This window comes from Strigops habroptila, chromosome 11, assembly GCF_004027225.2.
Source record: "Strigops habroptila isolate Jane chromosome 11, bStrHab1.2.pri, whole genome shotgun sequence".
Classification (NCBI taxonomy): Eukaryota; Metazoa; Chordata; class Aves; order Psittaciformes; family Psittacidae; genus Strigops; species Strigops habroptila.
In genome coordinates, this window is record NC_046360.1 from 23,092,128 (window position 1) to 23,112,434 (window position 20,307).

Genomic DNA, 20,307 nt, shown 5'->3' on the forward strand with positions numbered 1-20,307 from the left:
ACTCTGGTACTCAGCCAGCAACGACCGAGGTTCATTGGTTTTGCCCATCACCTCCGTCACCACGCGCCTTCCCCAGCACTTACAGTCGCTCCTTGAATGTCAAGCAGGGGCTGTGGGCAGCAGTTATGCAAACATAGGTCACTGAATCCACGCTTTTCCCTTTCATCAGCTGAGGCTGCAGGAAGCTCCTGGGCACAGGCTGGAGGTGCGGTCCTGCTCCACAGCAGGCAGTGATGATGAGCGCAGGCACAGCCTGAAAGAAGCAAACCTTGCCTGTGTTTGTAATTAATTGAGATGAGAAGAGCTGATTTTTTTGGTCAAAACTGAGATGAGAGGGCTGGGCATTCCAGTGTGAATGGAGGGTGAGCAGTGAAACTGCCTGTGCGGCTGGCCAGGGTGTTTTGGAAACCTCTAAGGTAGCGACTTGCTTGCTCTCCTCTGCTCCTCCTGCCTTGCAGCGGGCAGAGGCAGCCCCTCTTTCCCCGCAGCTCGGGGTGACTCGCTCTGGCTCAGGCACTGCAACGAGGCTGGTGGCAGCAGAGCTGCTGCCCGAGCTTCCCGGTAACCACTGCAGCTCCCAGGCATGCTCTCGAGAAGCTGGGAGGTGTGGGAGCATTAAAGGCTTCTCCTTTCAGACTCAACAGTGAGGAATGTGCATTCGAAACAGAGATAGGGCTAGTTTCTCTCGAGCTCATGGGAGGACATCACTTCTCCCGCATGCCAATCCAACCACGAGCATCTCTGAGATAAAGTGGCATCTAGGGGTAGGAAATCCCCACATTTTTCCTAAAATGGGGCCGTTTGCACTAGCGAAGTGCGTCTGACGGGTGGAGTATGGATTCAGGCACAAGTCTGGGACACGTGAGCCACTGCCCAAACTCCGGGTGCGCGGCAGAGGCTGAGCCACGCAGCACCAAGTGTTTCCTTGGAGACTGACGCTGAAGGTGCTTCTCCTCCAGAGGCTTCTTCTCCCCGCCTTACCAGGCAAAGAAACACCCTGAACCCCATCCCTACAAGAGAGCCGGCAAGGCTCCACCGTGCTGCTGGAGGAAGGGGCAGTGCTGGGGGCCCAGCGGGTGGTTTTCCTCCCCTTGGAGTGGTTTTCCTGCTGCGCAGCTCACTCACGCTTCTAAAAATGTTCATTGGAGCAACTGTCTCTAAGGCAATTTCCATAACAATGTGTGCAGAAGAACAATCCATGCTGCTGGTGCGCCTTGCCTGCTCACACGCACGCCAGGGAACATGCAACGCTGCAGTTTCAGCAGTGAGGTGCCCATGTGAATGAGAGAAAAGGATTATTTAACCAATTTGCACTCGATAGCTGCTAGAAAGCTCCCCAGGGGACCTGCTGAACATGGCCCAGCCAAGGGGCACGGGCAGGGCTCCCCAGGAAGCCTGCCTGGCCTCAGGTCACTGTCTGAGCCTGCAGGCATAAATCACCCAACAACAGAGGTGCAAAACCATATAAAGTGCTTCCACACCTTCGCCACCAAAGCAGCTCACTGGTGTGCCACCACTGCCCAGGAAACATGCACCGCTGCAGGCAGACAGCAGGGGAGAAGGACCAGCGCTGGAGCAAGGTGCTTCAGCAGCAGTACTTGTAACATCAGCCAAAAGCTCATGCTTCATCTGAGGCCTTGGTCCTCAGCCATGAGCTACACAAAGCCCCCGAGTGATGCTATTTTAACTCACAGTTCTGGGTGCTCAGCCCTAGACAAACCCACCCGAGTTTGCTCCATCCCCACATCTTCTCCAGTTGACCCATTAAAGCCAACGCTAATCCACTGCCTCCGGTTTGAATCGCTCACATCCTGCCATTACAGCTTTGTTTAAATCTGTGCAGAGCTCAACCTGTTGTCAGACATACACTAATTTGTGTGTTTCTAATTATTTGTTTCCATCTTAAAACCTGTTTTTCAGCAGATTGCAGCTTTATTTTAATACATGCTTGGCTGGAGCTTGATATACTGGTTGCCAGTAACCTAGACACAAATGGGTTTGCCTTGCATAGGGGAAGCAGGGGGAGAAAGGAGACTGAGTTAAACTGAATTAAAAGCCTGTTTGTAAAACTGAATTAAGCAAAACCAGGAAACAAGCCGCAGTTTCACATCACACAAGATTCTGCTTTTATATCCCTCTATTTCTACCCATTGAAATAAGATGTATCTCAGCACTCGCAAAAGGGCATGTGAAACATCTCCTTACGCAAACACTTTGAGCACTTCCATTTGATGTGATTAAAGCTCTTAAACTTCTGTGCAACCCTTTTTTTACTCCCATATTTGACATTAAGAAGTAGCTCAGCAGTGGACAACCACACCACGATCATTTTCCACCTGCTTTCCCAGGATGTGAATGCAGAAGGTCAGGGACCACCCTAAGCCTCTTTATTCAAGCAATGTTCCACCAACAGCCTTTTACTCATCCAGTCGCAGGCTGAGCACTTTGCTTCTTAGTCATTTCCACACAGGTCTTCAAAGGGCAGAAGGAGCTGAAAGCAAACTGGGGTGCTACTTCAAGACAGCTGGCATCCCCGTAACACACCACACAGCATAACCAGTGCTCTGGGACCTGTTTTTGTTTCATTCTTTCTCTGTAGCTCTTTCTCCTGTGCTGAGGATTTTGGGGTCTTTGATCTAAAATGCAGATTAGGAGACTGACTCTGAGGCAATTAAACCAAGAGAAAAAACATATGTTATTTGCTGGCAAATATTGGCTTTTTAGTGGAGCTCGTGTTCTGCATAACACACTGGCAAGCTGCTTTTCTTTGTTGACAAAGTGGCCTGGGACTTTGGAGGAGACACTCTGGGTACACAGCCCAGGGTACCTGGGAAAGACACCTTGTTCCTGGTGTGCAGAGGCCCAGCTGGAAGGCTGATGGTGTGCAGCATCTCCAGATGAGCACTAGTGATTTTCTCCCTCTTGCAGGTCTTGGACTCCGTGTGACACGTGGCCTGGAGCAGTCCCTCCATTGGTTCCACGCACTTGGCAGCAGCATGGAGGTCACATGGGAAAAGCCTTTTGCCAGGCCACATTTTGGTGTGGGAGATCAGCTGAAGATGGCCATTGCCTCCTGGTTTCATCCTTGCAGAAGAGCGTCTCATCCAGACACACCTGCCTCCAGCTGAGCCAGTGGGGACATGGAAGGCCCATCACCTCCTTGTAGCCCGTCCTATTTCCGCCCAAAGCCATTTTTGGTGAGCTTCCGCTCCTTTTTTTTTTGCTAAAAAAGAAAGAAAAAGGGAAGAGACGCACTTGATGTTAAGGAAATCTAACAGAGCGTGCAGCAATCCAACTGCTCAGACACATATGCCGCCTTCCTTCTGCTCTGCACCAGCGAAGCTGTGCCATATTTAGATCTGGCTCCATCTCTCGCAAACTTGACCAACTGTTCCTCCACAGTGTCATCATCACTTGTTTACCCTCAAACTGTTCATGAAATCCTCAATTCGCTGAGGGAATAGAAAAAGAAAAAAAAGTAGGGTTTTATTTTTAAGGACAGGAAAAGCCCTAAATGCCAAAACCCCAGATCACAGCATCGCTGGGTACAGAAGTCAAAAGATCCCTGGGTGAGTCACCATCTTCACCAGGGAAGGGAGCTCCTGTGTGCGCAGGCAGATGTGCTTCCTAGCAACCCCTCTGCTCCAGCCCTGCACTCTCTGCCAGGGCAGTGTGTGTCCAGCAGCCCGTGGATGCTCCTGCAGGGAGCGTGCTCCCAGGTAAGCAGCAGTTTTAGTGACCACACATGAAGGGAGGCAAAGAGATGTGGTCACGTTTGCCCCTGCTGTAACTCCCCCAAAGAGCTGCCCCAAGCAGAGCACTGAGCAGCTGCAAAGCAAGTGGGTAACAGCCTCCTTGAGGGAAAGGCTGAAAAGTCCAGCTTTGTTACAAATAGAAAACACAGGAGACGTCAGAGGACATTTCCCTACCTTCTTCACTTTACTAATCCACAAGTTCACCGCAGTGTTTGGGCACTGGCTTTGGGTCCAGGAGCGAGGCACAGATGGTCTCGCCCAAAACTTTCACCCATGGTTTTGCCATGCACAAGGCAGAGGTGAGCCCTTGTCCTCCCGCACACAGTGGGGAGTCTTGGAGGCTTCTCATTGAACATCCACATCTCTTCCTGGCTTGCCCCTGATGTCATTACTGCTGTCTATGGAGGATTTGGTGACACCATGTCCTGCAGCCTTGCAGGACGTTGCAACATGCATCATCTCTGCCCTCCCACCAGCTCTGGGGTTTGTATAGAATCTTTCTCACGCTTGAGGCAGATCTGACGGAGTTAAGAACATTTCCTTGCTTGCTGTGCCAGTGAAGAGCGACTCACAGCACAGCAGATGGATGAAATTTTAATTTGGGTTTCACATGGTTTATATAAATAGGCTTAGACGAGGCTGCACGTACGTGGTGCAGTCATCTGCCAGCTTTGCTCTGTTTACCTTAAGACCCTCTCCTCCCTTCCTGTTAATCTTACAGAGCACCCCAGTAATGTCTAGTACATTCACAGCAACCAGTCATCCCAGCCTGTGTCATCCTCCTGCAAACCACCCTGCTCAGCAATGCAAAGAGCCTCCGGCCCACCCCACTAGCTGGGACAGCATTTATGCTCATCCCTCAAACCAAGGGACAACCTGCCAAGGAGCACACCAGAGCCACGACTGCCCCAGTTGGCTTAGGAGACTGGGGAGAGGGGTGTGGACCATGCTGCTTCCTACCCAGGTGAGCAAGGACAAGAATGGGGCTCTCCCATCTCCTCCACTCACTCATAGACACAGCTTTCTGCCAGGGCTTCTCCACACCAGCGAGCGCTCAGAGGGGACACCAGAGGCTCTACAACACCTTCACTCACCTGTGGACCCAAAGTACCCCAGCCCATCGCTCTGCCATGTGGCACCTCTGCCTTTCAAGGTGCCTTTGCCTCCAGCAAAATGAGCATCATCACAAAGTGGATGCATAGTTTGGGGCAGAAACTGGTGGAAATATCATTAAACTTCCTCAGAGGATGCTCTATCTGCATCCTTTATTTTACAGCCTCATTTTCTGTGGAAACAGGGTTTATGCAGCCATACCATCCGCACAACCCTCCTCTCCGCCACTCCTCTCTGGTGGATACTTCCAGCCACACTGTACAGGGGCTCCCAGTTATTATAGGAATGCAATTTTGTGAAGCTTGGTGGCTGATGGGAAGATGACAAGCACATGTTTATCTCTTACCAGCCAGCGAGAGCCCATGTGCACCCTTTAGCCCACAACACAAACCCAGTGGAAACCAGGCTTTGCTGGTTTACACTGCTCATGGAACAAGCTGTATTATTTGTATTACAGTATCCTAGGAGCCCTAGTTTCTGTCCTGCATTTAGTCCCTGACATGACCAGTATTTTCCATGGTCAGTCTAGGAGGAGAGAGCAGACTTTAACCCCTTCGGTACAACGAGCAGATTCCCACATCAGGCTATTTCCATGCAACCCTCCCTGTGAGAAAAAAAGCCCTTCTCAGATCAAAGCACACACAGAGAAATCCCAATTCCAGTGCTGGGTTGCCTCTAGGAGAGGGTGCAGACGGGTTTGCAGCTGCTGGGGAGGATCCTGGGGGGCTGCTTGAGCCTTTGCAGCTCCTGCCACTGGTACTGTGCTCAAACCCCACCTTCAACCAAACACTGCCAAAACTCTCTGATTCAGCCTCTCTTTTCCAGCCATGTGTTGTAAAACAGCTCTTCTCCAGCTGGGCTAAGGCACAGGTCACCAAAGAAAGAAAGAAAAATAGATTTTTCAAGAGACAAGGCAGATAAACACCCATGTTTTGGCCTAGTTTCCCTGCTTGTTGCATCTCTGCTGGAGATGAGTGATGTTATGCCGGCAGTTGAAGCTACCTCTACATGGGGAAAGGCAAGCAGAGCCAGGGTCCCTGCTCTGGATCCCTGTGGAAGACACCAGGAGCTTCATCAGCCACCTCTGGCTAGACATGGGCAGGCCAAGGCTTTGCAGAAGTGAAACATGACTTGGAGCTTCTTGGGATCTGAGTCTGGTACATGCTGAAGGACCCTGAGTTGAGAAGACAAGGACTCAGGGAGGCCTTTAGGGAGATCACACCCATCCTGGGTTTACCCACTACTGAGTTCCTTCTTAGCCAGCCCAAACCACATCAACTACTCTTCCCATTCCTACATGAGTCCATTGTCTGAGATCTGCCCCTAACTATGGGCAGCAGAGAGAAGAAAGGAAGCACAGAAGAGCTGGAGATTCAGGTTGGGGAGTGGTGGGGTCCTGGGACACAAGCAATCCCTAAGGGAGCTGCAAATGTGCTGCGGATGGGGCTAGGAGAGATGCAAGGTGCAGGCCCATGGAGCCCCCATCACAAGCACCTGAAGGGCGCGGAGCCAAGCTGGGCTATTTGTGGTGTGGGTCAAGGCAGGCGTGGGCCTGAAAAGCTGGATCATGCAACTTGTGTGAGCTTGGAGACTTGGTTTCTGCTGCCCTGGGAAAGAAGAGCACATGGCAGATTCAGGGTGCAGCCAGCAGAGCAAAGCTTACAGTGGCTGTTGGGCAAGTGCTCTTGCATCTCCCTGTGCCCACAACAGTGGCAGACAGGAAACACGTCACGCCGAAAATATCTGGGGTTTTCTTCTAACAGTTGCTGCCTCTGTGTTGAGGACATGCAAAGAAAAGGGCTGGATCTTCTGTCAAAAACAGTTCCTTGCTATTGCAATGTTTTCAAGCAAAACCCAAAGCATTCCAAAAAAGACCGAGGAAGATGCCCATAAACCAGAGAAAATAACTTAGGGGATTCAAAGCAGCTCGTGGGATTGGGTACCATGTGCTCATGGGAGGAGAGGCAGCCTCTGCCCTGGTATCACCCAGAGAGGAGGAGAAAATAAGCCCTGGGCTCAGGACCTGGTGTCTCCTCCTGCTTCCACCACTGGCTGGTGTGCACTGGGAGGTGCGGCACCTCAGCAACCCCATCACCTCATAGGTCTCACTGTCAGAAAGGCTTTTGTTTTGTTTTGGGGACATGTTAACTGGGAAAGCCAAAGTCCCCATGGAAAATCATTTGGAGAGAAGGAGATCGTGAGCATGAGCAGCACATAGTGGTGAAAGCAGCAGGAATACCAAGCGGGGATGATCCCTGCCCCAGAGCCCAATGTAAGGCTGAAAGGAAAACCCTTCACGTTCCAGGATGTCCCTGCTGATGGAAATTCAGCCCTCACTGAAGCTGCACGTGTTTCTCACCCAAGTTACAAATGATTTGTGGATTCAGAGTCAGAAGAGTCGATGTTTCAAACAGAGATTTCTCCAGAAACATTTGGGTTTATAATCAATTTCAGAACTGGATGATTTGATTGTTCCTGGATTTCATTTCAGCCTTCATTTTTCTAATCCTTTTAAAAAGCACCTACTTAGTAGTAATGGCAAAGAGATATCCTTGGAGAAGTGTGAGGACGTCGCAGAGGTGTTGCTTGAAAATAATAAAAAATAATAAGGCTTTGACAGCTCCCAAGAGGAAAGAAAAAAAAAGTCACATTTTTGCAGAAGCACACTCTCACCAGCAGGTTTCACCAGCACTGAACCACTGTTTGGTACGGACATAGTCTCTGAGGCTTTCCCTGGATATTAACGATAAAGTGACATTATGTCAGTCCCAAGCAGTAAAATTCTTACAACATCTTCAACAAATGTCCTGTGAGCAAGCTGCAAGCTTTGATGAGCAGGACAGCTGATTCCCATAGCACATTACGAATCACTGCTTCCCCTTTGCGAGATGATGTTGAGTTAAGCACGGATTTCAGTGTGAACCATTAAGCACTAATCCAGACCTCGATCCACGCCAGCATAAAACCTTGGATGAAGCATCTTTCTTGAGTGAGGGACTTTCTTGAGCCAGGTGCTCAGGGTCTTTGCCTGTCCCCTGGGACACAAGGGCATCGCCTCGGTTATTTCGGTCTCACACCAAGTGAAGTCACCACTGCCGCAGCGCTACTCACACACAGCCATTCCCATTCACAATTCCCGTTCATTCACTCCAAAGCATTCCCGTTGGCCAGATATTTATCATCCTTGTATCACCCTCCAACTATTTTGCAGGGGTGGTAGGAGTGGCTTTTAGAAGACATTTGAGCACACGCACACAAACAGAGGCTTGGGCTGCTGTGTTTGGACAAATAAATAAGTGCAACTTAAACAGGAGAAATGTTTTTATGTCAGCTACGAGCGGGAAGAGAGTATCCCAGCTCTGCCAGAAAGAAAATCCCCACGGGGATTCCTGAGTGCACCCAAAACCAAATGGACCAAGACCCTGCCTGTCCACACCATTGATGTGCGTGGGTGAGAAATTCCAGAAAATAGGAGGTTTTAAACAAATAAAACTAAGCAAACAAAATAAAATCCCCTTTTCCTTCATAAACACGCTCTGAACTGCCTGAAAAGCAATGCGGCTACAGGTCCTGGCCCTGACCCCTCTGAAACCAGCAGCTAAAGCTCGCTCTTAACTTCAATGGGGACCGGATTTGGCCTGGATCTCAACTAAATTCATGACCATCAATGGCTTTGCTTGGGATTTAATTCCCTGGATTAAAGGGAATTTGCCCGCCAGTCCCCTGGGGAGCCCCAGCTCCCTGGGCAGAGCTCAGTGCCCACATCCCACCACCGCTCCATCACAGCCAGCAAGAGCAAACCAACCCGAGGTCCCCGGGTTTTAAACAAACAAACAGCAAAAAGAGAAAGAAAGGAAGAAAAAAGAAGAGCAGCATTTATTTTCCCCACAGCTGTGCTCTCCCGGACAGAGGATTTCTGTGGCAGGACAATAACGCTTTATACAGCGAGGTTAAGTTTCACTTACTTGAAACTATCAGCTCTTGTGTTCGAATCATCTTATTACCTCCACAATCAAACAAGGCTTCCCCGTCGGCAAGTATTCGGTCATGCTGATTAAATCGGACACAGAGGCCAAGCAGGGCTGGTTTTAAAATGATCTAATGGGAGCTGCCTGAGGCCGCTTTGGGGAGAGGGGGTACAGCCATCGTGTTATTCACCCCTGTTGGGCTCTCTCCTGTGGAGGAGAGAGTTATTCACCCTGTTGCCTCTCTCCTGTGGAGAAGAGGCAAGTCCCAAATGTTGAGCCCCCTTCCTAAGAAAGAGGAACCCAAAATCCAGCTCTGGAGTTGGGCTTTTGCTTCCAAATACCCCCTCTGACAGTGATGGGCAACCATCTAGCATCAGTTTTGATCCTCTCCAAAATACTTAAGGTATCTTCAGGCCCAGTGAAACACCTCCAGTAGACTTGCACTTTATTTTTCTTCAAGCAAACCTTCAACCCAAATCTCACCTGACTACTTCCTCTCCCACCAGCAGGTTGGGGAGGGCACCATCACTTCTAATTATCTGTAAAAATGCTCTCTGTGGCCCAAGTGGAAAGAAAACAGTTCTAGATCCCATTGATCTGAGCTAGACCCAGCTTAGGAAGTTACTTAATATTTGGGCACATCCCACAGTGCTAAACATGTGATGAAGCCAATACGCATTTCAGAGCTGTACAACTAAAGATAGCAGATGCTACAGCCTGAGCTTCTGAGCTATGACTGCAGGGAGGCGGCAGGAGCACAAGAAGTGTGTGCTGAACGTCACCTGAAGAGGCAGTGGGTTTGCATTTGTCCCCATGCAGGGGACAGGGATTTACAGACCAATCCGGTGCCATGCAGACAGGCAGAGACAAGGGGAAGATCCCAGCCTGGCATCTCACTACAGGGGCAAAGCAGGAGGAAAACAAGCTGCCCACATCTCATTTATTTGTATTGAAAATGAGCTGCTCCTCCACTCGGCCTCACCTTCTGCTCCCCCTCCCTCGGCCCCAGCTCAGTGAGTGCCTCAGGGCCGCGGTTACAGAAAGGAGAAGCTGCTGGTGAAAAAAAATTAATGATGCTTCAGCAGTAAGAAGCAGCCACTTACTGGCTGCTGCAGGTACCTTCTGCAGGCAGTGGAGCAGTGCTGCCTGGTCCTTGCAGCTTAGCAGACACCAGGTAATTGTGTTTGGGTTTCAGATGCAGCAAGACAGCCCCTCCACTGAGCATCCTGGGTACCACCCATAGTCCGGCTCACATCGCACCAGCAACAGCTCTGTCTCCTAGGGAGGATGCAGAGATTCATCAGTAACAAGCTGCATGGAGGGAGCAGGCAGCACTGAAGGGAACAGCCTTACAAAACATGCTCATGGGCTGGGGATACTTGACCCATGAAGATACTATGGCCGGTCCCCCACAGCTACCACAGACACTCCAAGCCAAAAATCACTCCCAAAAAAATCTAGTTTTGAACCCATTCTCCTCTTCCTCACCAGTAAATAGCATCTGGCCCTGCTCTGCACCAGAGCAGACAGCTCCTCTGAAAGAAGCAGCTGAGTTGGTCTTGCAGCAGGATCCTGCAGCCTTCATAGCACCAGCAGCCTGGCTGGATTCCTCTGCCAGCCAAAACCTGGATGCTCTATCAGCCCCTGTACCAGTGCAGCCTGGCATGGGCCTGGCACCAAGCCTGGGAGTTGTGACTGGAGCTGTGATTGGAGCTGCTTCAGCTCTGCACAGGTCTCCAGGGGAAAACTGTGGCTCCCGTGATCTGATCCACTCCCTTGCCCAGAGGTAAGATATGTCATTCTCCATTGAGGAGCTGCAGGATGAACATGTGGTGTGATATCTCCCCCGCAATTAGCTTGCTACCCTGCAGTCCTGGCTACCAAAGGAAAAGATACTGCATTATCAGACTCCAGTGCACAGTCCTGGCTTTAGGAGTTATCTCACTCCCTGGGAAGGGAAGGTGAAGGAGCAACACACAAACCCTGGGGATGCATGTTTCCACAAAGCAGGACCGACTCTGCCTCAAGACCAGCACCTGGAGTCTGCATCCAGAGCTGCATGCCTCTGCCTAGATCTCCCTTTGGTCCTGTCCTAACTGGCACGACCAAGCTGAGCTCGCTGGCTGGCTCCTCAATGCAAGGTGACATCCCGGCCTTTCCAGGCAAGCCCCAACTGCTCTGCAAAGGCAGAGCGGAAGCATAGCTGGGCTTTCTGCACGAGCAAGCTCTGCCTGTCCCTCCAGGGGCACAAGCCAAGAACCGGAGTTGCTGCAAACAGCAGCTCTGCTCGAGGCAGGCAGATGCTCAGGGGATCGTCTAGACACGATCTCCATTTCGTATGCCTGATTTCACATCTTCCATCTTCAAGTAGCTCTTAAGAGCTTGATTTAATGATCCAACACATTTCCACCCAAGCCTCAGGCTATGGGGAAATTTGCACAGGTGTGGTAGTGTTTCATTACACAGCAAGATGTAACAGCTCCCAGCTCCCTGCACACCAGAGCTTCCCAGGGCTCCCAGAGTGCTCCAGACACTACCACTGCATTATCCCCTGCTCAGGATGCCCAGTGCACGGCCAGTGTAAACCTCAACACCTCTGAGCTCACCATCATCGGGCGGGGGGTTGGAGGCATGGTCATGTCTTGTGGCAGTGGTGGAGCTGGGCATGGAGTCCAGCTCCCACTGCTTCGTCTTGTACTTGCCATCACGTGGTCACCTAGGGTGTGAAAAAGCACAGGGTAAATGAGCTAAATCCCATAATTATTTAATACAATAAACCACAGGACTGAATGTGGTTCATTGCCTGGAAGTCAGGTTGCTAGAAATATCCCCTGTTCTGCTTAGAGCACTAACCAGAACTCAGGGAAGGTTTTGCCACATCTTCTCCGTGGGGGAGCAGAGGAGGAGGTCCTGCCTTTTTAGTTTTCATTATATCCAGAGGTTACTGATCCTGACTCAAAGAGAAGCATCTCTCACCTCAGGTTCTGGCACCGCTGGATCCAGCATGAGCCTGTGTTTCCGGATGGCCAGCATGGGTGCTCACACTGGTTTGGATCAAAGCAAGGGAGGCAGCTGCCTTCCATAGCCGCTTCCCAGTACTGCGGCCAGCACCCTTCCAATAGGGTTGGTGAGATTCATTAATTACTTGCCTCCATCCTTTGGTGTTTCATGTGAGACAGCTTACAAGAACCATTTATTCTGTATTTCTTCCCCTTCCCAATGGAAAACAGGTAATTTTAAAGCATTTTTGGCACTCCAGTGGAGATGTCTTTGATGAACATGCTTCTCACTCTTGCAAAAGCAGCCCAGTGAGGGATGTGGGACAGGACAGGAGTTCTCCCTGTACAACACACAGTGGATGTGCAGCCCTTTTACCAGGACTGGAGTGTTTCTACACACCCTTCTGTTGTGATTTTGGGTTGCGGGGATATCTTACAGCATGCTGAGGCCTGGGTTTATTTCATCAGTGACCAACTGAGCCCAAGGTTGCTGAGCTGCATTAGGAGATTCCTGCCTTGTGCTTCAGGTGCAGCTGGAGAACATCATTACACCTGTAAGTGGGGAAATCCTCATCTTGCAGAGCTGTGGGGTCTAGAAACAGCCATATTGGGTTCATCATTCAGGCAAAGCTCACTCACTTTGAGAAAAGCAGCCAAAGAGCCAGCTTTCTCCATTCACTTCATCCACTCTTATGGAGCCATCCAACCAAAACACACTGTGAAGCTCTCAGAGCTTTGAGCAGAGCCACTAAAAGCCACATTATTGGCTGAGCTGGCTGGCTTTTCAGTGAACAGCATCGCCTCAGCATTTGCAAACCCTGCCTGTAATGGGGTACGAGGATGAAGACATCATTGGTAGGGCTTTGCTGGGCTCTCTTCCAGCAGCCCTCGCTGTGAGGAGAGGATGACCGATTCCCGGAGCAGCTCTGTGAAGTCATTCTCTCCCAACATGCCTTCTCCTCCCCAACACCATCAGCTGGGGAAAGAAGGCACAACAGCGGTCCTCTGCTGCGGGATATGCTTCCAAAGGTGCCAGCAAATGATGGCTTTCTGCTCCCAGAGAGCTGGCTGGCACCGCAGGGAGCAGCTGGGTGCACCTAACACCACTGCCGTGGAGAAGCAGCCCCACAGGGCTCATGTTTGGTGAGGTGGGTGACACCGGTGGGAAAAGGCTCAGAAAAGGCAGAAAGGAAACAACCCATCCAACTCAGTCCCTCTCGTTGAACCTGGCTTGGAAGCACCGTCATGCCGTGGATAACCAGGAGTTCATGGGCTCAGTAAAGCCTCTGTTTACCCTGAGGTCAAGGTCCTCCAGTGGACGCCCATGTGGCCTAGACGGGGGATGCACGTGGATGCAGAAACCTTCCTATAAGTAAGAGAAACATGGCATTAGCGATGAACGTCTTCCAGAGGGGCTGCGGTGGGAAGGGAGGACACACACCTCACATTGCAGATGGGTTTTAACTCTGATCCCTTTGATGCCCAGCAAAATATGCAGGGCAGGGGGGGCAAGGAGCTGTCCTGGAGGATGCTGGGTGCCCAGGCTCCTGACCCTGGGAAGGGGCATCCCCAGACCCAAGGAGAGAAGCTGGGAGCAGCTCCCACACTAACAGGAGTGGGGACTGAGCTCCTGTACTGGAGGCATTTAAAGATGTTCTGGGCTGGCATCTTCACCTCCTTGCCCACCCCAGCAGCACCTGCTGTGGTTTCGCCCAGTATAGCTCATCCCACAGTGCCGGGGCTGCATGCTGCCCTTCCAAAAGCTTTGATCCACTCAGGATGGCCCTGCCAACACACCCCCAAATACCCACCTTCTGCTGCCGTTTCCAAATCAAACCTTTTCATTTAAGGCAGGATGAATTATTTCAAGTGGGTAGGGGAAAAAAAAGAAAAATCACATGAAGAAACTGGAATTTCTTTTCCTTTTCCCAGAAATTAGCATGAGCCACTTCTTTGCTCTCTAAAGTTCTTCAGAGATTAACCAGAAAATGAAACATTTGGCCTTTTCATTACTTCCCCCCCCTTTTTTTCCTTTCATTTTTTTTCTGTGACAAAAACAAAAGAAAAAAAAGATAATGTTAAAACCATTGGAAATCATTTACAAAAGGGAAGTAGCTTTAATTTCTCAGCTACAACACAAGCAATATTTGTAGCCCTTTTTTAGCATCTTCACTCCCTACCTTCTTAATCCTAGAATTAGGAGAAGGGGGAGGCTTCTTGAAAAGATTTGGGGGAAAAAAACCCTAGATTCCAGAGATCCTGTCTCCTTATGCTCAAGAGAAGTTGCCAAAATTTACTGATATTTGAAGACCATATACTAGCACCGGAATCATGTTGGTGGTAGAAATAGCCAAGAATTGATTTGAAATTAAGTGGGTTTGATGGTGTTTGTACCTTTCTATGTTCACTTCCATGCTGTCAGGGTTCAGTAACAGGCTGAAACATAACCCTTGGGCTTATAACTCTAACAGAGGCAGTGATATTCCTCCAGGCTGGGGACAGCAGCAAAGCTGCATAACTGGAATTTGCTCGTTAGGCTTCCAACCAAAGGTAAAGTGCAATTTGAGGATCGGCTTCCCCATAGCAACTTCCATGACAAAGTCTGAGATAGTCGTGGATCTGTTTGTGGATGCAGGGAAAGATGTGTCCATGAATGACAGGATCCATTCTGATCGACAGCGGTCAGCTCTCTGCAGTTTATTCACATGGCTGGGGGACGCCTGCTTGGGAATGAGCTCTCCTTGGATGCCCCAGACCTACAGAGAGAAAACACATAACATGAAGCATGTTGTGTGTAGCTCAACATGCTTTAGAGGAGCTCTTTAAGGGGCCTCCAAGCTCTCGCAAATCAAATGCACCTAAATACCAAACGGATTCCAACCTAATTCCAGAGGTAACACCACCTACTCACATGCCAAAGCAAGGAGCAGACGGCTTGCTAATTAACGTGTCTCCTTCATGAATATTACACTTCCCAAGGAGGAATTCGGTGTTTGAGCAAAAGACTGCTGAAAGCAAGCCAAGCGCAGCAGAGAAGATACTTTGAAATTGCTGAGATCCCTTTGGCAGGGCTGGTGCTAGAGCCAGACCCTGGTTTTCCCACCCGCCAGGTGGGTTGGTGGGTGCTATCCAGGTGACACCTCCAGGACACACCCGCAGCTCACAACCAGATCGCGGGGGACACAGGAGAGGTGGTGGCAGGGACGGGACGGGGGGAAATGCAGTAAACCACAGAGTATTTGTGGTCCTGAACCTCTGTGACATTTGACAGTTCCTGGGGACTGAGCATTTTAACCCACACCCAAATCCTTCCCTAAAACCTTCTGGGCTGTGATATCCCGCTGGCACTTGCCCTAATTTCTGCCATAAGCAGCTGCCCTGGGCAGTGGCCAACAAACCCATCCACGCACAGCAATTACACAGCCCAGGAGAGGGTTAGCATAGCCACACACTTTGTGCTGGGAAGAGCCGGCTTTGCCAGCCCGTTTGGAGCTGGGCAGGCGGGTTTCCCTTGGCCAGGGCTCCTGAGGCTCTCCCGTGACAAGGTGTTACCTCGGTCTCCATTTGTTTCCACTGGCAGCCTCCTTTGATGTTACCCCATGAAATTGGGCAGGGAGAGACCAAAGAAACCTCACTGAGATGCATCTGGTGTTCTCAGAAAGCAGCAAATTACCTCAGTGTCCTCCCCATTCCCACTTCAGCACAGCTCACATGCCCTGTCCTCCAAAGCCCTCACAGTGCTTAAATCCCATTGGTCTTGTGTACGGTTTAGATACTCAAATAGAAACTGTGCTCTTAAACCCCTCCAGAAATCTCGCTTTACCAGTTGTAATAGCACTGGACAGGGAAAGCCAGGTCTGACCACATTAAAAGGGTTCCTGCTTTTAACCAAAGTGCTGGAACTGCCACGCTGGGGTCAAAGGACTCGTTTTGGGTGCCTGCAAACGCAGCCGCTGTGCTGACAGTGCTGGAGAGCAATCAACCAACAGTCTCCTCAAAAGCCACCACCAACAGTCCCATCATGGCCTCATTTGGAAGAGGCTTCCAGAGATACCAAAGGGACACTGTTGGATTACAACACATGTGCCAGAGCAGACAATGCTCAGGAACAGGGACTACACAAGTCCTTTGGCCCAAGGATCCTTAGATCACCTACCATGAGGAGGGCTGGTGCCCTGATTACCCCAGCAGAGAGGAGATAGAAGGATGATGGAAGGCGGACAGGATGGACCAGGGCTTGCAGAACAAATGAACCTTTCCATTTCCCCCTACACCAGCTTGAAGGATGCTGGTAACCCTGCTGGGAGCTAACAGAGCAGCTCTGTCCTCCAGGCTGTCCATGGCAAGAGAGCAAGCATGGTCTCATCTTCATCACTAGCCAAGCCAAAACACAGTCCTGCCCAGTTCTTGCTCTTAGGTGATCAAGCTCATGGGCTGTGTGTGAGCTCTCCCCACAGCCTGGCTGTCAGCATTTGGCCCATGACAAGCAGCCACCCAGCAGCAGACTCCAAGCTGAGACTGGATCCCACAGCAACCTTCAAAGCCACTTCTAAGAAAATACGTAGACCATATTATGGCCCTGTGGGACAGGTAGAGACTTCAGAGACCTGCTCCATAGCTGTTTCTGGACAATCACTCTTTAAATTTAGCTCCTACTACAAGTGTGCATGAAATCTACTTGGCAGAGCAAAAGAACACCCAGAAAACTCACTCACTCTGCATTTCTCACACTGCACAAACAGCCTCCCTGGCTGCTGGAAACTCTGCCTTTCCCCAGCCAAAACGCTCCTCAGCAACTCATTTGAGCTCTTACCTCAGAAAACTGCTCTCCTGCCTGCACACAGAGGGAAGCGGCTGCAATCCGACTTTATTATGGCCCCGCACATGACGTTGCCATGGAAATGGCCGTGATGCTACCGGGGCTGATGGCGGGGCAGAGGCAGGACCGCAGCCAGGCTCCCCACGGCAGTGCTGCTGGAGAACCCCCCTTGGCCACGCCGCTGAAAAACAAACCAGAACAACCAACCAGCAACAGTAAAACCTCTCAGACTGGGGACAAGAGGGTTTCATGGCTGCTCAAGCTTTTAAGTAGCACCCAGTGGAAGACCACTTGATGTTTACCTTGGTAGTGATGCAGCTCTTGTTATGCCATTATCAATGCACCTACTTAACTGGCTCCATTGAAAAGTCATTAATAACCCTTTGGTAAGCTAAGGGACAAATATGCCCAAATGTTTCTTGTTCTTCAGATAACTGTTTTCAAGGACTTGGTTTCTTCAACAGTTTGGCCAGTCAAGTCAGCCCTGTGATGGTGTCTTATCAGCCACCACAAGGAGACAGAGAAAGATGCAGTGAAGAGCAATGCATCTCCCAGCCTAACACATCCTCCTCAGTCTTGAACCTGCAAGGTGAAAGAGCAGGAAGAAATTGAAAGCTCTCACTGCCCTCCTCATCCCGGTGGAGCGGGCACTGCCTGGATCTCAATCCACAGGGTATAGAACAACCCCTCAGGAAAGTAACCGCAGCTTTGGTGAGTGAGGCATTTCAACAGAGCTTGGAGGACAAGCTTAAATTGTGATAGAAAAAGGAGGCTGTAAACTCCTGGAGAAGAAACCATCCTCTCTTAAGCACAATGGATTCGAAACCATCTATGCTGGGGAAGCAGAGCTTAAATCATGGCTGGTCAGAGGCTGCCTGCCAGGGAAGTATGGGTCTACGCATGCCCCTAATTCTTCTTTTAACCCCATGGCATCCCTCATGGTTGCTGCTGGAAACAGGAGATGCTTCCAGTCGGACCCATAAAGGCTGTACTCATCTCCTCCTTCAGGCCTGTGCTCAAGCCCTGTGCTAGGCAGGGCTGGGGAGAAGCCCAAATCCAAGGCTCTGGCTGTGCCAAAAGGGACCATGCACAATCCCACACCAACCGGCCCTGGATGGATGATGGCAGCCCTGGAGCTGGACAGCAGCCATGGAGAGATGCAGAGACAGACAAGTGCTGTGAGTTTAAGAGTTATGAGGGTGTCAAGCAGAAGGGGCTCTATTACATTTGAAGCAGATTGTGAAGGAAAGCAGAATAAAAACTTGATTCACTGAAAACAGAGAGAGGACAAAGCTTCTGCTGTCATGTGTGGGACTTGAGGAAGCAAAACTGCTCCTCTAAAGCACAAGGAAGGAAGGAAAGACATCACAGCACCAACCTGTCCACTGATGTCTGACTGCTCCACCACCACGGGTGCATGGGCAGTGTTAGCCTTGAGCAGCGATGCAAATACCTGAAGGTGCACCCGGTGCCACGTCACCCAGGTTTGGCTCTTTGTCTGGGCAGGAACACTTTCAGCATCCTCCCATCCTGGAGCCAGCGCCAGTTATCTTCCAGGCTGGTGTTTGGCAGGTAGGAACCGTGGCGAAGGGAGATCCCACATCAAGCACATGCCTCCCTGCTGCACCTTGGTGCTTGGGCTCCCAGACCGCATGGCTGAGCACCCCACTCGCAATTACACATCTTCCAGGTTCTTTGGCCCTTTCATCATCCCAGACATGCAATACCAAGCAAACCTGGCACCTGCTTCTCATTTACCTTCCCAAGAGTTGAAAGAACCTGGCCAATATTTATAGCAGCAAATCAAGCTGGTAGTGCACTGGCTGCTTTGAGAAAAATAGCTGAGGCTTTTCTGAGCCCAAGATTATTTATTATTCATCAAATTGGATTCTACCTTCCCCCTTCAGTTTTATGTGGGTTTTTTCCCTAAAATATGTATTTTTCTTTATGTTGAGGTTTTACTTAAGGATTAAAAAGGAAGACACAGAAAGGGAAAACAGGAGAAAAAACCCCATCATTTTGTGAAAACAACAGATTTTTCTGCTAACAAAACTTACCCTCATGGAAGCCTGCAGAGGAGAAGACATCAACAAAAGGGATGATGCATATTGTTTGTGAACTACTTGTTACGAACTACTCAAAGGATCAAGAACCTTGTCTACACCAACACCTCCACCAGAACCAAACCGGCACGGCTGGTAGAGAACAGTGTCCCAAATTGGCTGTGGGAATGAGTGCCCCCACAAACCAGGAGAATCCCTCCGGGAGGGCTGGAGCGGGGCAGGAGGTGCAGGAGCAGGTGCTTGGCTGATGCAAGGCTCCTGCGGGGAGGACCTCGCTCCTCCGTCAGCTACCCACAGCACGTCTGACAGAGCCGGCTGACCACAGGGCCGTGAGAAAAGGATGGGATCTGCAACTGAATTACCACATCTGCTTTCTCCAGGGCTTGCCCAGGAGTGAGTCACGTCAAGAGGAGGCTTTGGGCACGGTCTGGACCTGGGCAGATAAAAGCAGTGTTATTTGTGTGCGTTTGCTTGAACAGAAAGAAAAGTGCACAACACATCAATCCTGCAAAATAAATACTGTGCTGTAGAGGCTCACCCAAAAAAGAATTCCTGGGAAATGCTCTCCTCCAATTATCATCCGCCCAGGGAGGAGAAAGCACAAAGCAAGAACCAGCTATGGCCAGAGGAGGAAAAAAAGACCAGGGGAATTTTTTCCCTGAGAAGAGTCCTTTGGGAGAACCACCCCACATACAGTCAGGCAGGTATTTTCCATTTCCCTGGTTACTTTGGCAACAAATGCCTGCATTAGGGGTATGCTCCACGTGTTACGTGATCACATCAGGACAAGCTTTCCAGTCCCCGGGGCTTGGAACAAGTGGAAGTCAGGGGCACAGCCTGAATGTGTTTCTTCCACACAAAGGGGATGGAGAGACAGCAAGAGCCACTTGAATGAGCAAAAAGGAGTTCACAAGAGGGGTACAAATCCACCATGAAAAAAATCAACCCCAAACCCAAGACACTGGTATGCTGGTAGGCAGGAGGTTACAGAGCAGAGCCAGGGAAAACTAGGGAGAGACCAGCACCTGCAGTGGGGACCATGAGTGGAAAGAGAAGAATCAGGCTGAGGAAGACAGCAAGAAAGACAAGAGACATTTCTGCAGTAAGAAACAGATGGTCCAAAATGACAGGCACGGCACGTCAGGCACCGTCGGTAAACGTTCGCTGCTGACATTTCACAGCTACACAAGGGCACATTGTCACGTCTCAACACCCAGAAAGTGAGACAACATCTTCGCTGCGCTTGTCCCCAGTGCCAGGTCCTTCAGACCAGACCTCTGGAATGAGATTCCAGGTCTGCTCCCTGGAGAGTCTAAACAGAAAGTCTGTGTGTGACGGAAGGGAATAGTTCTGATTTATTTGGTCACTTATCCCTTGCTCTTCAGTCCAGGGCAAGAATTTGCAAGGATTTTCCTGTCTGAATTCCTTTTGATTTCCTCACCAACCCAAGGTCACAGCAGCCTTCCAACACTTGTGGTGAAGGGCCACATCACTTGGACAGGGATACCACTAACATCAACCAGTCATTTCATCATCCAAGCCCAGAGGGGAAGCACGCATGATGTTACCCAAGCAGGTAACGTCACAGCA

At 50.3% G+C, this 20,307-nt stretch overlaps 1 long non-coding RNA gene across 1 annotated transcript; it reads right to left on the reverse strand.

The window, feature by feature from the left end:
- Window positions 1-8,833: 8,833 nt before the first annotated feature.
- Window positions 8,834-14,951, reverse strand: LOC115614883. The gene is made up of 5 exons (XR_003993882.1): window positions 14,230-14,951; window positions 11,690-13,201; window positions 11,443-11,552; window positions 9,956-10,114; window positions 8,834-9,043 (listed from the first exon to the last, which is right to left on the reverse strand). It is a non-coding gene; the product is annotated as an uncharacterized LOC115614883 (long non-coding RNA).
- Window positions 14,952-20,307: the final 5,356 nt, after the last annotated feature.